This window comes from Brienomyrus brachyistius, chromosome 9, assembly GCF_023856365.1.
Source record: "Brienomyrus brachyistius isolate T26 chromosome 9, BBRACH_0.4, whole genome shotgun sequence".
NCBI classification, from domain to species: Eukaryota; Metazoa; Chordata; class Actinopteri; order Osteoglossiformes; family Mormyridae; genus Brienomyrus; species Brienomyrus brachyistius.
This window is the reverse complement of record NC_064541.1, coordinates 14,315,635-14,329,534: the sequence shown is the minus strand read 5'-3', so window position 1 is coordinate 14,329,534 and position 13,900 is coordinate 14,315,635. Positions and strand designations below refer to the sequence as shown.

At 49.2% G+C, this 13,900-nt stretch overlaps 1 long non-coding RNA gene across 1 annotated transcript; it reads right to left on the bottom strand.

Moving 5' to 3' along the window:
* Window positions 1-791: 791 nt before the first annotated feature.
* Window positions 792-8,928, bottom strand: LOC125749342 (uncharacterized). The gene is made up of 4 exons (XR_007399852.1): window positions 8,860-8,928; window positions 2,647-2,684; window positions 1,397-2,097; window positions 792-879 (listed from the first exon to the last, which is right to left on the bottom strand). It is a non-coding gene; the product is annotated as an uncharacterized LOC125749342 (long non-coding RNA).
* Window positions 8,929-13,900: the final 4,972 nt, after the last annotated feature.

Here is a 13,900-nt window from a genome sequence, read left to right as displayed (position 1 = left end):
GAAGGAGATAGCTTTAATCGCTGTGTAAAAACCAAAACACAATTCACACAAGAGAGGAGCCGAACAAAACAAAAAGAAGCGATGGAGACCATTTTCTTTTGAGCTCTCATTTCAAAGGAGCGGAGCAGCGCGGACTTTGTACTTCCGAGCTAATGTGCGCAGTATATCAGAGGGCCCCATTAAACATGCATGGATTTCGCTCCGTTAGCGGTACGGCTCTCTTATTAGTGCTGCTCTCCGCCCCCACCCTGCCCCCCCCTCCCCAGCCAGCCCGCAAAACGGCAGCGGCTTCGCCCCGGATGGTTTGCATAAACCAAACAAAATTAAATTTGCTTTGTGGAATCAGAGCTCGAACAGGATTTCGTCGTCTCTCGGGGTCAAATTACTTCAAACAGCTCTTTGTATCATAACAGAATAAAGAAAAGTCCGGCCAATCAGCTCCTTGGCACAGAAATCAATTAGAAGGATCCTTCACAACATAGAGGCTTATTAGTGAGGCCTTTGCTCCACGACCAACTCTCTGCCGGATTTTGCCAGGGCCTTGGATCGGTTCAAAGGCTAAGCCACCCCATCTTCTGGCTCACCAGCCCCACAATGAGACCCAGCTCTGAACCAGGCAGTGGCCTGTTTATTAGTACAGGAGTAGGACAAGCAGGCAGGAAGGATGCTCATCCATCGGATGGTTCACACTTGAGACAAACACCGACTGGCTATACAAGGCTTCGCCAGGTACTGGACATGGCTGGATCTAAACACTGTCAGAGTTTGCAGAGTTTGCTGAGATACCTGTTGAGTGAGGACTCCTGCAGCGATGGGTGGCGTCGCTGTTCTTTCTGGTGAAGTAGGCTTTGCATCCTTTGCTCGTATCAGTAGCCATCACTGGCAAAACACACGCACACACAAACCTCGTCAAGATCAGGCACGGTCACACGTACAGAGAGCGGCTGTTAACACATGCATGGCCACACAATCGAAGCAGCAAACATCAGGAAAATGTCCAATGTTGACCCGATGCCCACTTCGCCCCAGGTTCACATGGTGACCACATCAGCAACCTCCCTTCGAGGACCATCAACATACAAGGCACATGTTCTGCAGTCCTTTAATGTAGAGGTCCCCAACCTCCAATTGGGCATATTGTGGAGTGGTTGGTTACTTTCTAATAAATAATCTATATATTTTCGATGGTTTACGACCCCTCCTGTTTGCATGTTCTGCTAGTCTTTGAAATTAATGGAAATGATCGATCTGCTGCCCCCCCCCCCCCCAATAACCTCGATCAGTCCGTAAAATCTTTTGCGCAATGCACGCCAGTATGCGGAATCAAAAGTTTGGGAATCCCTGCTTTGGGCACAGACGAGAAGATGGCAGACTGCAGTCGGCAGGGTATCCTCACCATCGGCAGGCTTTGCCAGGCTCTGGTGCCGGTCAGGGTCTCGACCATCACAGCCGGACAGCGCCGACTCCCTGATGAGGCTCGCCATCCCAGTGGCCATGCTTTCGATGCTATTGATGCAGGCATCCGCCCCACGATGATCGGCTACCAGGCCGCCGAAGCCAGAAGCCCATACAAATATGCTTCCCTTGTCGCTTCTACCCTATGAGCTGACATTTGACCGAAAATCTTGCTCTCTGATATTTAGGTTATTATTCATACTACAGCTGTCACAAAACTGTTCTGAAGTCTGGCCAAGCGGGAGTACAGGAAGTGATGAAAAGGACCCCGGCCATATGAAAGACACTATTCTAGCAGGTACGTCTGTGTGAAGGAAGTGATGCAAGCTGGCTCAACTTTGTAAAGGAAGTGAAGTAAATCAGCATGAAAGTATAAAGGAAGTGATGCAAATTGGCAATCTCTCACCTGACTGTGCAAAGGAAGTGATGTAAGCAAGCTCGACGGCATTTCAGAAGTGGTTGGTTGCATTGTCTGCACACAGACCTGCACAGCCGTCTCCATCAGCAGCTTGGGGCCTGCCATCGCTTGCCTGTTATCCTTGGGCCCCCAAGAGGGTATGTAGATGTCTACGAAGCAGTTATTGTGGCTGAGGGCCAAGGCCTCCATGGCATTCATGATTGTGTCTCCGAGCAGACGGATGCCTAGTAAGAGCAGAAACAGAGCACTGTTAGCCCTTTCACACCTGGGCCGGTGCCCGTGCTGAATGACCCGGGTGTTGCATTCACACCAAAAATAACAGCAGGTCAGGGCAATATATCAGGGCAATTTCTCCAGCCCCAAAAGACTGCTGGGCCAGAGTTTGGAGCGCGAGACGTCAGGAGGCAGGGTTTGAGTCGCCAAACCGGAAAACAAAAGTTAACCAACCAATGCTTTTCCTATTCAGGCTCAAGGGTGTCCAGAGCTTATTCTAGAGGCTATGGGTGCAAGGCAGGGAACAACCCAGGAGGGGACACTAACCATCATAGAGTTCACTCACACACCAGGCACACATATGGAACCCAGAGTACCTGGAGGAAACCCCACGACGACACGGGGAGAACATTAAATGGTTCCCATTTTATTTTTGATGTTTGACTTTCTGATCATCCATCAGAACTGGAAGCGCTACGGCAACGACGGGAACTTCAAAGGGGGAATTCTGCCCGTGACACCTAGATCATTGAGAGTCGTGCCATGAGAACTTCACTCACATAGTTCTTATTCAGGTCCTCGTTGGTGTGATCGACCCCTGTGGAAGAGAGGGGCAGAGGTTACAGTAAGGTGTGAAATGTCATGATCACTGATTATGCATCGGTCCATTGTGTTATTATGGCACGCACACACACACACACACACACACACACACACACATACATTTTTCCTCCCTGTTCCCCTCTTCTCTCTTAATTCTCATTTTCTTTCCTACCCATAATACCCCTCTTTCCCAGGGTCACCACCTGGCCAGGACCTCATGCCCTTGTCGGAGGTAGGGAGGGAGGTTCCCATAGTTACCATCGTGACACGCTGCCTTTCACCCTCCTCCCAGATTCGCTCATCTGGGTGATTCAGCGCAGGGGAAAGCTCTCAATTACGACCACTATGCTGCAATGCTTATGACTCATTTAGTGGTTCTGCAGGGCTGCCACGGCCCTCAGACATCACCTCCGCCTGGGTGGAGGAGGTGACGTGAGCAGGAACCCCGTCCAGACCATGCGGCTGTGGATCACAAAGCCCCTGCTGTTATCTTGCTTTTTATTTACATACTGAAGTGGATCAGGCTCTCTGACAAGATCTGCACTCCCCACCCTATAGCCAACATCGGAGAGCACCTCGTGCCCTAATCCCAGCACTCCGGACCAAACCACGTGTCACCACATTCCCAAGACTGCCACCAACTCCATACGTCCCAACGCTTCGCACATGCTAGGAGGCAGACGCCCATCAAACATCTGCCGATGGGGTGATTTAAGGTGCGGATGATGCGAGGCGGACCCTTAGACTCATGCGAGGAAATCAGAGTAGACAGTCAACACTTATTTAGACAAAGTAAATGAAAGCAGTGCTGAAAGCGTCTCCCAGAGTTATGGTAGCGAAATGTTATCACCGGCTGCCAGACCTGTGTGATCCTGCAGGGCAGCAGGGAAATAGTGTGCAGCGATGACACTAACATCATGGACTACTGCAGGGAAATAGTCTGCCTTAAAGACACAAATATCATGCACTATAACCAAACCCGGAATCATACCATTTCTCATTAGTATTAAACAGTGACGTGCAGCACAATTCCAGCTAATGTTAAAATCCCAAAGCTCTGGCGGAAATCTAATGCCAAACCAACAAACTGAGCCCACTAAACTGGCCATGGTGGTGGCGGAATGGGGCTCAGCAGGCTGTTCGCTAGAAAATAACACCAGAAGGGTTTTAAGAAAGTTCTCTCCTGCTGGAATTGCCCGGTAGCATTCTGCGCTGCCAGACAGTTTGATTGTCACTCGATGAACTTCCACACGCGGGACAGAAGACGGAACCCAGATGAATATAGAACCGGACATCGACCTGGGAGTCGTTTTAAATACATTAGTTGGTAAATTCAATGCAAACAATGAGGATGAATTAGCCGAGTGAAACAGGAACCAAGATGGCGCCAGATGACATCTCTGATGTCACAAGAGTCAGGTCCCATCTTCCTCTGTCTCAGTAAGTCACAGGCAGACCATAGGCGGATTTACCGAAGGTGTAATTTGCTAAAGCAGCGTTGTTTGTTTTCTGAACGTGTCTTCTTACGCGTTCCTTATATGGCTTGTATAATAGGTCCATGGCTGTCAGGATGTTTCCCAAGTCAGAAATCTGACATTTCAATAACAAACTCCTCCTATAGTGTCTTACCGTGATGTGTACGTGTACATGGATATTGTGTACATGTACACATTATACACACACACCAAAACTACTTCTGAAATGTATTCTTCATACCTTTTTCACATATCAGTCACTTTCCAGACCATTTCCGCGGTCGAGCCGATTCAACGTGACGAACCGTTTCGTTCACTTAACCGACCAAATTCAGTTGTTGTCCTGCCCTGTGGACTTTCAACACAAGTCAATCCTGGTTTAAATAACTGAGCAGTTAGCCGAAGCCTGGGGATTCAAGTGCAACAGCGCCCCCTAGCCCCGATGGAACAAAACGGCAGCATGTTCTGGAATGTTCCAGGACGGGACAGTGGGCGGTACCGGGAGAGCCGGATGAATGGCTCCACACAGGGCACACTGGAGCAGTCCTGCTCATCGGTGAGACCCTGACACACGGCGAGATGCAGGCCGCATTTATACATTGAGCCCCACATGCTAACTGGAGCAACAGGAGCATGTGACCAAAGTGGGGCGGGGGGGGGGGGACTAGTAATGCCCAACAAATACTTCCAGCTGTTTAATAAAATTTTAGTGAAGGCTGACCCCAGGGTAGAAGGGAATTCCCTAAAGACTCCCTCCCCTCCCTATTTACCCCCCCATCTTCCCCTGTCCTCCAGCAGCACTGTCAGCCTCACCTCCCAACCCCCCCCCTACATAGGATGAGTGGTGGGACCCTGGCAGTAATTTCTACACTCCACTTTTACATTATCTGGGCCCTGGGGCTGCTGTTGGGGGGAGGGGGGTGGACACGCAGGTCATATTCATCACGGTAATTGTGTGGGCGCACCGTGTGGCGCGGGGGGCGCCGATGAGGGATTGGGCTGCCCACCTCGCCGGTGGTGGCCATGAATCACACGCCGCCACATCAGGGCCACAACCTCCATAAAACACAGGAAGGAGATGAAAAATGCCGCAATTAGGCGGTTTGATCTGCCCCCCCCCAACCCCCTCATGCTGCCACGCGAGTCAAGGCAGAGCCACCTCGCAAAGATTGATGGGAAAAATTATTCGCTATGATCTCGGACAGAGTCTGGAAACGGTTCTATAAGGAGGGGAAATGCCAGTGTGGGCTCCATGGGGGAAGCTAACCTCCCCAAAAAAGAACCACCTAAAGACAATAAAGAATTTAAAGAAATTAGTTTTATGTAGTGTGGCTACATGCCTACCCAAATGAATGGCCTGCCCATGCCAAAAATATTTTAGATCATCATTCTTCCCAAATGGTAACTTTCACTGCCCCCCCCCCCCCCCATGCCCCCATGCCCCCCCCGATTGAATCTGAGGCAGGATCCTGACAGTCTCTCGCAGTGCATCCAGCGGTGATGTGCCAGGCTAAGGTAGGGCTGTGGGGGGTGACTATGCTATGATGCTGTGGTACCCATCCCCACCCCCCGATTAGCTAATTACCGCTGACGACGGCATATTAATTATTTCAGAATTTTCAATTTTCCTGCTATTAACGTTACACTGTGTACATGTCTAACATGAGAAAAGCCTTGATCTGAGGAAAAACTCCAGCAATATCTCGGTCTTGTGTTGTGCCACATCAAATCAATGTCATATCTCAAGATATTTCAATGCCAATAAGAAGGTGTAAAGCTGTTAGTCTCTAATACACACAGGCCACCCTGTTCTGTCAGTCAGGGGCAGAAAGGTCACCTTGCTCTTCCGTATTACACACACTACAAACCTGCGGGAATACAGTGCAGGGCTATTGTGGCATTATGGGTAACCTGACATGTTTAGTGAGAGAGTTGGGTTGAGCTGTACAGGGAGAGGGTCGGCCCTTAATTAGCTGCCATATTGGGTGATGTTTACATGCACTGTGCGTTTATACATCAGCCGGTTCCAGCTACACGGGTCCCCTAAAAAAATACAGGGCCCACATTAAACTGCAACTTGATTAAAGGTTTAAAGGTTAATACAAACGCCTTGTGTGTACCGTATCTGTATATTCACAATGTCATTGATTTATACTGCGCTGACGGGGGAAGAATCGATAGCTTGACTTCGGCTCGACCTCCACTGGACAGAGTTATGGGCTGAGGTCCGCAGGCCGTGATTTGCAAGTTTTGCCTGAGGAAGACAGTTTGATGAAGGCGTGTGGAATATGGCTGCGACAAGTGCATGAACACGGAGGCGCTGACCCGGCGAGTCAGAGGTCAGAGGTCAGGCTGCTGAAGTTCAGAAACCCGTTAAGCACTAGCTGTCCAGCTATCTTTCTTGCATCTTTCGTAACTGCATCTTTCCAAGCCAGGTCCGAGCCCCTTCATGCTACCAGGCCAGTACCTCTGTCCCCTCCTCCCAGAGGGCTGGCTGACCGGTACCTCCTCCAGAACACTGAGAATCACAGAAATCCAGGACCAGGAGGAAGAGAACCACAACCAGAAAGCCCAAACTCTACACCACCTCAAGCTCCACTCTGACAACGCAACCTGGCAAAGTTCCCAGACCACATCGAGCCTCCGACTTTCGTGCTAAATCGACCAGCTCACTTGTGCATTCAGCTCGGGGCGGGAATGCAACAGAGCTGCCTGGTGAGGGTGGGAGGCGGCCCGGCTGATCCTTAGCCGTGGGAGACAAGCATGCAGGACAGCACCGAGGGGGGAGGCTGAGGTCACAGCGAGCTCACCTCCCCCACAACGCCTCCTAACCTGGAGTGCGTATCACTGGTGAATTTTAGGGAGGAGCCGCACGTCCCTCCAGCCTGCGGAAGACGCCGCGTTCACCTCCTTTTCCGGGTCTGCCTTGCTGCTGTGTCTGAAGCACAGATTTACCTGGGATCCAAGGAATGCTGGAATGCTCTTTATTACAGCTATTTCCTGCTTGTCAGATGGCATCATGTAAGCTGTTCATTAAAGGGCCAGCGCAGGTGAGCAGAGTGTCCCGTCGGCCTTGATGGATTGGCTGCGTTGCCATAGCGACAGCCTGCGATGGATGGAGCAGGCCGCTGACCCCGAGGCTCTGCGGCCATAGGGTGGCGAGCTTGCCGCTGCATGCTCAAGTTTTAACGTTTTAACTTACTGTAGCTTACTGTGTACTGTTATTTATATTACAAATGTGGCCCAGGTCCCCCAAAACCCTGCTTTACTCTGGTATCTTAATTCACACAAATCTCAGGAAAAAAATAAAGCAATTGGCAGGAAGGTTTAACTTCCTAACATAGTGGAAATGAATTAAAATAACAAGCAGGTATCGTCACTGACATGTTGTGGCTCAGTGGATTAGGATGCTGTGGATCAGAAGGTTGCTGGCTCAAATCCCAGGGCGGACAGAATGATTTCAGCGACCTTCTTAACCCCCAATTGCTCCAGGGAACGTCTGTCCCTGTTTTATGGAAAACAATTACGTTACTTTGGATGAAAGCATCTGGTAAATATGTTAAATGGAGAAGTGACTTTATCCAGCACAACCCACCATACCTAGTTACTAAACTTGTTATAACCGAGGGCACGGTAAAATCAGGTGATCCATTAAGCAGATGGGGAGCTTCAATTAACACAGTTCCAACTGATCACCTAACACCCAGATAGACAGCGAGACAGTGTGTTGAGGACATTCTGTGAAGAAAATCTGTTAGAGGTTCAGAGGCTGATTACATTACCTGGCAGCGGAGACCGGTATAGGAAAATGTATCTGAGTATAGTTTTAAAATGAATAAGTATTGATCCTAAGGTGTCTAAAGGTGAAGTGTGCATATAACGGCCCGGAACCCTGGAAGGAGATCCGTTACCCACAATCCCCCGCAGGACAGTTCAGCGAGAGGTGCTCAGGAGGAGGGAGGGATCTGTCATCCATAAGGGAGTCAAAGACAGAACTGCAAATGCATATATGAGAAAAAGGAAGAGAGAGAGAGAGAGCTGGTCTATGTGGAGGGATGATGAAAGTGAAAGGGGGGGGATAAAGGAATAAAAAGTGGGGTGGCGGGGGGGTAATGCTTTGTGTCTTGGTGGTATTGGGAGACACTCACAATAGCGGGGGTCCTCGGGGGAGGGCTCGCTCATGCTGGATTCTATGGACACGTCATGGGGCCTTACCATGTTACGGCCCTCCAGGGGAGACTTCCAGCTGGATGGCGCCACCCTCAGGGACCGAGCGGAAGCAGAACTGCTACCGGAAGTGGCCCCAGTGCCCCGGGCCTCGCTAGCTCCTGAAGAGCGAGATAACAAAACCGGGCTCCTGCACTGCACCTGCTGAGCAGCTGAGTGATCAGCCTGAAACGAGGCGTCACGGTACACTGACTGAGAGGCAGTGGGGTGGGTGTGTGTGTGTGTGGGGGGGGGGGGGGTCGCAGTCTGCACCCTCCAGCACAGTGCACCAAGCCACAGACCGTCACATCGTTGCCCCTCGGGCCGTGCTCAGCGTCTGTGCCAAAATCACAGCATGTTCTCTTCCTGAACACTCTCAGATCAGCAGCCGGCACACTCTCCCAGGTACCCACTGAACACCACTCTCATCTGCATCTTGCAATGAGGAGGGATGGGGGTGGTGTTGTCTAAGGTGCCAGGGGTCCATACCATCATCGATGAGTCACTTGTTGGTGATGCCCTTCTTCTACACGGACATGATGTTCAGGTCAAAGCGTTTCGGGCTCCCAAACTGGCCATGACTGAACTACAAAAGAGGGAGGTCGGGATAAGAGTGGCAATGGGGGGCGGGAACGGGCAGCCTGAGGAAAGGTCAGCTTTAGGCACAGTGCAACGTGATTGGCAGCCATGCAGACACGCCCACCGACATCCACTGCAGGAGCCAGTAGGGGTCATTAATTAAATTGCAGCGGATCCAGCAGACTGTCCTCTGAGTTGATGTCATCATAGGTGTTCCTGGGAAGTGCCACCCACTTGGAATGTGCTGGAAACATGGGAGGCAGATGAAATGAACACAACAGCAGGTGGACAGAAGAATCACAGACCCACCTCACCCCCCCGGTCATGGATCCCTCGCTGGAAGGGCCCAGGTCCAGTCTTCGGACAGATGCCCGTTTGTCTCTGTGCCTCTGGACCCACATCACCTGCAGGATGAGCACAGGTCACATTTCCAGTCAGTCCAGTTAACTGTAGCTGACCCCCTCAGTGTTAGGCTATGTTCTCTTCTCTTTCTTCCCTTTTCCCTTTACCAGAGTGGAGCTTTATTCTCTCAATATTCAAAATTCTCAAGTTTTTAAGATTCTTAAGGTTACTGCTAAATTTTTTCTAAAGATTAATTTATTTATTTCTCTTTTTCTAAAGATTTATTTAAGTTTCATGTCACGCTGTAGTTTTCATTTCTTTGCAGTCCAATAACATTAAAGTTAACCACATTACCCACAATCCTCCAGACCTTAGGGCATGCTGTACCGGATCAGGTACCCACAATCCCCCAGGCCCTGGGCCATGCCATACCAGATCAGGTATCCACAATCCCCCAGGCTTTGAGACATGCTGTACCGGGTCAGGTACCCACAATCCACCAGGCCCTCGGCCACGCCATACCACGTCAGGTACCCACAATCCCCCAACTCACATGCAACTCACGTTTAGCACTAATTGTGTTTATCCCACCCACAGTACCAGAGAAAGTGGACCGTTAACCGCATTACAGTATCGACCGCTCTTATCCTAAACATGATTACATTCCCTCCATCAGCCAGACACAGGGCATGAGAGTGAGGAGCGGCGCTTACCGTAGCGTGTTTTATGGATGGACATAGGCGAGTGACGCACAGGCATGCGGGCTCGCCCAAAGCCGCAATGGCTCTGCCCGGCACAGATATGCAGGCCTCTCTGTACACCTCAACAACACTTATCCATACAAATCAGCAAGGTGTCAGTTTTGATTCACAGTTTATATATAACTGACTATATATCCCCAAAAAAACACAAGAAACATTTAAATTCAGATTCAAATTGGAGAACCAACTACACCTGTCTATATAAAAACTGCCAGAAATAAAATGTATTAAACTAAAGATTTCGGTTTAGGTACTGCGTACTGAGTACTCTGAAGCCATCGTGGTGGGGGTGGGCATTGTCCCAGCTCATCGAGATGGGAGGTTGCCCTGGCAACATCTCCCTGAGCGACAACGAGCATCCCTGAATGCAGGTACCCGGCGGGCACACAGCGGGCACACAGCGGGCACAGCACAGCTGCTGCACGCTCCCGCCTACGGCATCCTGGATCACCGCACTTACCATACGGGTCAATTGCAGACAGCACGTCCTTATATCACGGTGTTACTGACAGGAAAATTTTGGCTGCATCCCTTGGGGGTGTGCTAGGGGACCCACACATACCGGGACTGGCTGCCACCTGCATCTCGACGCTCCTCTTCCATCCCAGGTGATCCACCAGTGTGTAGTAACCCGGTAAGATTCCTCATCTGCAATAGCACAGCGGCAAGGTTTGTCGCAGGCCTGGGAGACATGATCCTGAAGGAGCCCCACCTCCTCTCACATTACAGCTCGTTGGCTAACAAGTGAACTCGTCTCTCTGTAATCCTGCAGCCTCACTGATAACTCTGCAGAGAATTCAAAGTCTTTTCCTGTACTTGGAATCTGTACTTTTTTTTTGTAAAGCACAATTTCACAAAATATTATTCCTCTCTAGGATAAACTCCTTCCAGGGGTTTGGTCAGAGGGGCTGGACGGTGGGGGGGGGGGGGGGGGGGGGGGCATTGCTCTTGATGAGCTGAAACCATGTCCACAGAAAACAACCCTGGCTGCAGCATGGTGATAGTATGCTAATGACATGGTAATCATATGCTAATGAAATGGTAATCTGACACTAGTATTCCACATCAGCGAGAAGCGGGAGGATTTTCAGTGAACTGCTAACATAGTCGGAGAGCTCAAACACATACACACACACACACACACACACACACACACACACAGCAGAACCCAACCACACACAGAAAAATATACACATTCCAGTAACCAGCAAACCACACACACAACCTATACAAAACAAGAGCAAACTATACAAACATACACAAATCACACATTTACACAGCATTGCCGTACAACAACACAGCACAAGTACATACATTAATGAGAATTATGGTCTTTATCTAGACCCCTCCACTAGCGCTCATACCCACCCTCTGCCCAGTACAGCCACACCCACTATAGAAGCCCCTCCCCTTAACACTCAGGACACACCCACCCTTCCTTGCACTAATGCTTAAAACCTTGCATGCTGTTCAGTACAGATAGCACGATTTAAATACTAACATCCAGGACTGATTACATGATTAACATAACACTGACATTCAAAACTGATTGCACAATTAACATAACAGCAAAGCGAACTATTAGTGTATTATTAATCATGCAATCAGTCCTGTATGTTACTATATCAATCAGTATGTTGCTGCTTCACAAACTCAGTTATATTTTTCCAAACAAAATGTTTTTGATTGGCAGGTGCCGTTCCATGTTCATTGTGAGAAGGCCGGACTGTGTTGGGGAGGCAGTCCTTCAGTTAGATTCACAAAAAACTGGATTAATACAACTCAAAGCATACCAGACGGGAGGTTGCAAATTCCAGTTGTTACGGGGAAAGATTTAAATATGGCTGAGAACTGAGAGATATTAAAGTAGAGTGAGGAGGGACTCACCCGGGAGACAAAGCGCAGGTCATGCCTCTGGGCCAGGGCTCTGGCCTCTGCGACACCTCCCTCCATTTCCGGGGCATGAACACTGGCATAGTGGTGCTGCGCTGCCCTCATGTGGTAAAGCGCAGCCACTACAGAGCCCAGCAGGCACGCAGCAGTGCCCTCATGGCCTGGAGCCAATAGAACAGTGTGCACCAGAGTCAAACCAGAATATTCTTTCAAAAACAGGATGTTCAAGGTTGATGGATGAACACGTACAGTAGCAAGAATCACGTTTATACAAGGACTCTCTCTCGGTACGTGTGTATTATATGAAACTTATTAGGCCTAGTTTTTGTCTTTTAAAAGTTGATCTGTGCTTAATGTACACCAAGGTTGTAACAGTTTGTCTAACAGTACATGATGCGATTGGGCGCATTTAAAGCACATTTTAGGCGTTTATCACAACACCTCACAGCAAGAAGGGTCGTGTGGATGCTGTTCTAATACAAGAGAGTAAGGGTGAGAAAATACGAATAAAAGAGGTATTCCTCAAATATTCAGAATTAAATAAATGTACTCCGCTCATTTTCACAACGCTGCATTGGGAAACACTACTTAATATCATGCACCACGCAGGAGAGCTGAGGACGCTGTCTGCCCTGGAGTGAATGTGGTAACACCCACAATGACAGCAGCGCATCATGTCCACCGCAGCATCTGAGTTCATCTGTAGCTCAGAAACAGCAGACTGACAATCGAGGCGCATGCGTATTGCGACGGAATCATGAAACTCGCGCAACTTCAATCGGCGCAAAGGCAGTTAAAGGCAACTTGTGACAGCAGCACTAGTCTAACGGTGGCTGCTGGCTCTAAAGACGCTCGAGCATACATGACATATGAGCATAGCCACAGCCACTCGGCCCTCCCTCAAAGCTTTCATCTGCCACCAGTGGGAACAGGGCAGCTAACTTCCCATAGACCAAAGAGCCCAGGCAGAGATATTATACGGCTGTCAGAAACAGACATATTGGTATGGAACAGAGCAATGACAACACATATACTAAAAACTGGCCCCTATCCAAGGATTACACGCAAACTTCGGGGGTGCTGCGAGGTTCAGCTTTTTAGAATGTTCAAATCCAGAGGCCGGAAGCACCATTATATCCCTGGGCTCTCGAGTGAGGCCCTTATTTCCCAACTGCTCCAAGGATGAGCTGACATTGCTTGGTATATTCTACGTTGCTTTGCATATGAGTGTACGGTAAATTAGCATTTCTAAGTTACTCAATTATGGTAGAAAAAAAACAAATTCCAGCAAAGGACAACATAATATATTCTCACATGAAACTCGCCAGTTACATTCAACCAGAAGTCTGTTTCATCGTGCCCTTGATCTTCGCAGATTCACTGACATGACATCGTCATCATAAACATCATTGCACAAAGATGCTAAAACTTCTGAACAAGAGCAGATCATCGAGCTTCAGGTACAGTACGGCTGATACAGGGCTATGAAGCCCAGACTTTACTGTGTACCGGCGTAAGCTCTGGGTAAACATTATCTGTGGAAGATTACAATTAAGGTATTAGCAGATGTCTCTGGGATACAAATAGGGTTCCGCATATGTTGTGAATTACCCGTTAGCCTCCTTGTCAACGCACCAGGCATTGGGGGAAGCCCCATTATTAAAACGGAGGTGAAGATATCCCTGCCTGTGCAGGACCTTCACACTCCAACTGACCTACTCTGGCATTTCATTAACACCTGAACAGTTTATGATTGGCTCGATCACGGAAATCCTGAGAGGGAATGACAGAGCTCCATCTCGCCGTCAAATGTTATACTTCTTCCTGTCACGCAGAATTCTGCTCTTCAGGCAGAAGCTGTGTATAATCTCATGACTGTAGGCTTACAGTATAACAGAAGCAAGAAAGACACACTATATGGAGATGGATGCAGACTGCGTCGTATTTTGCAGTCT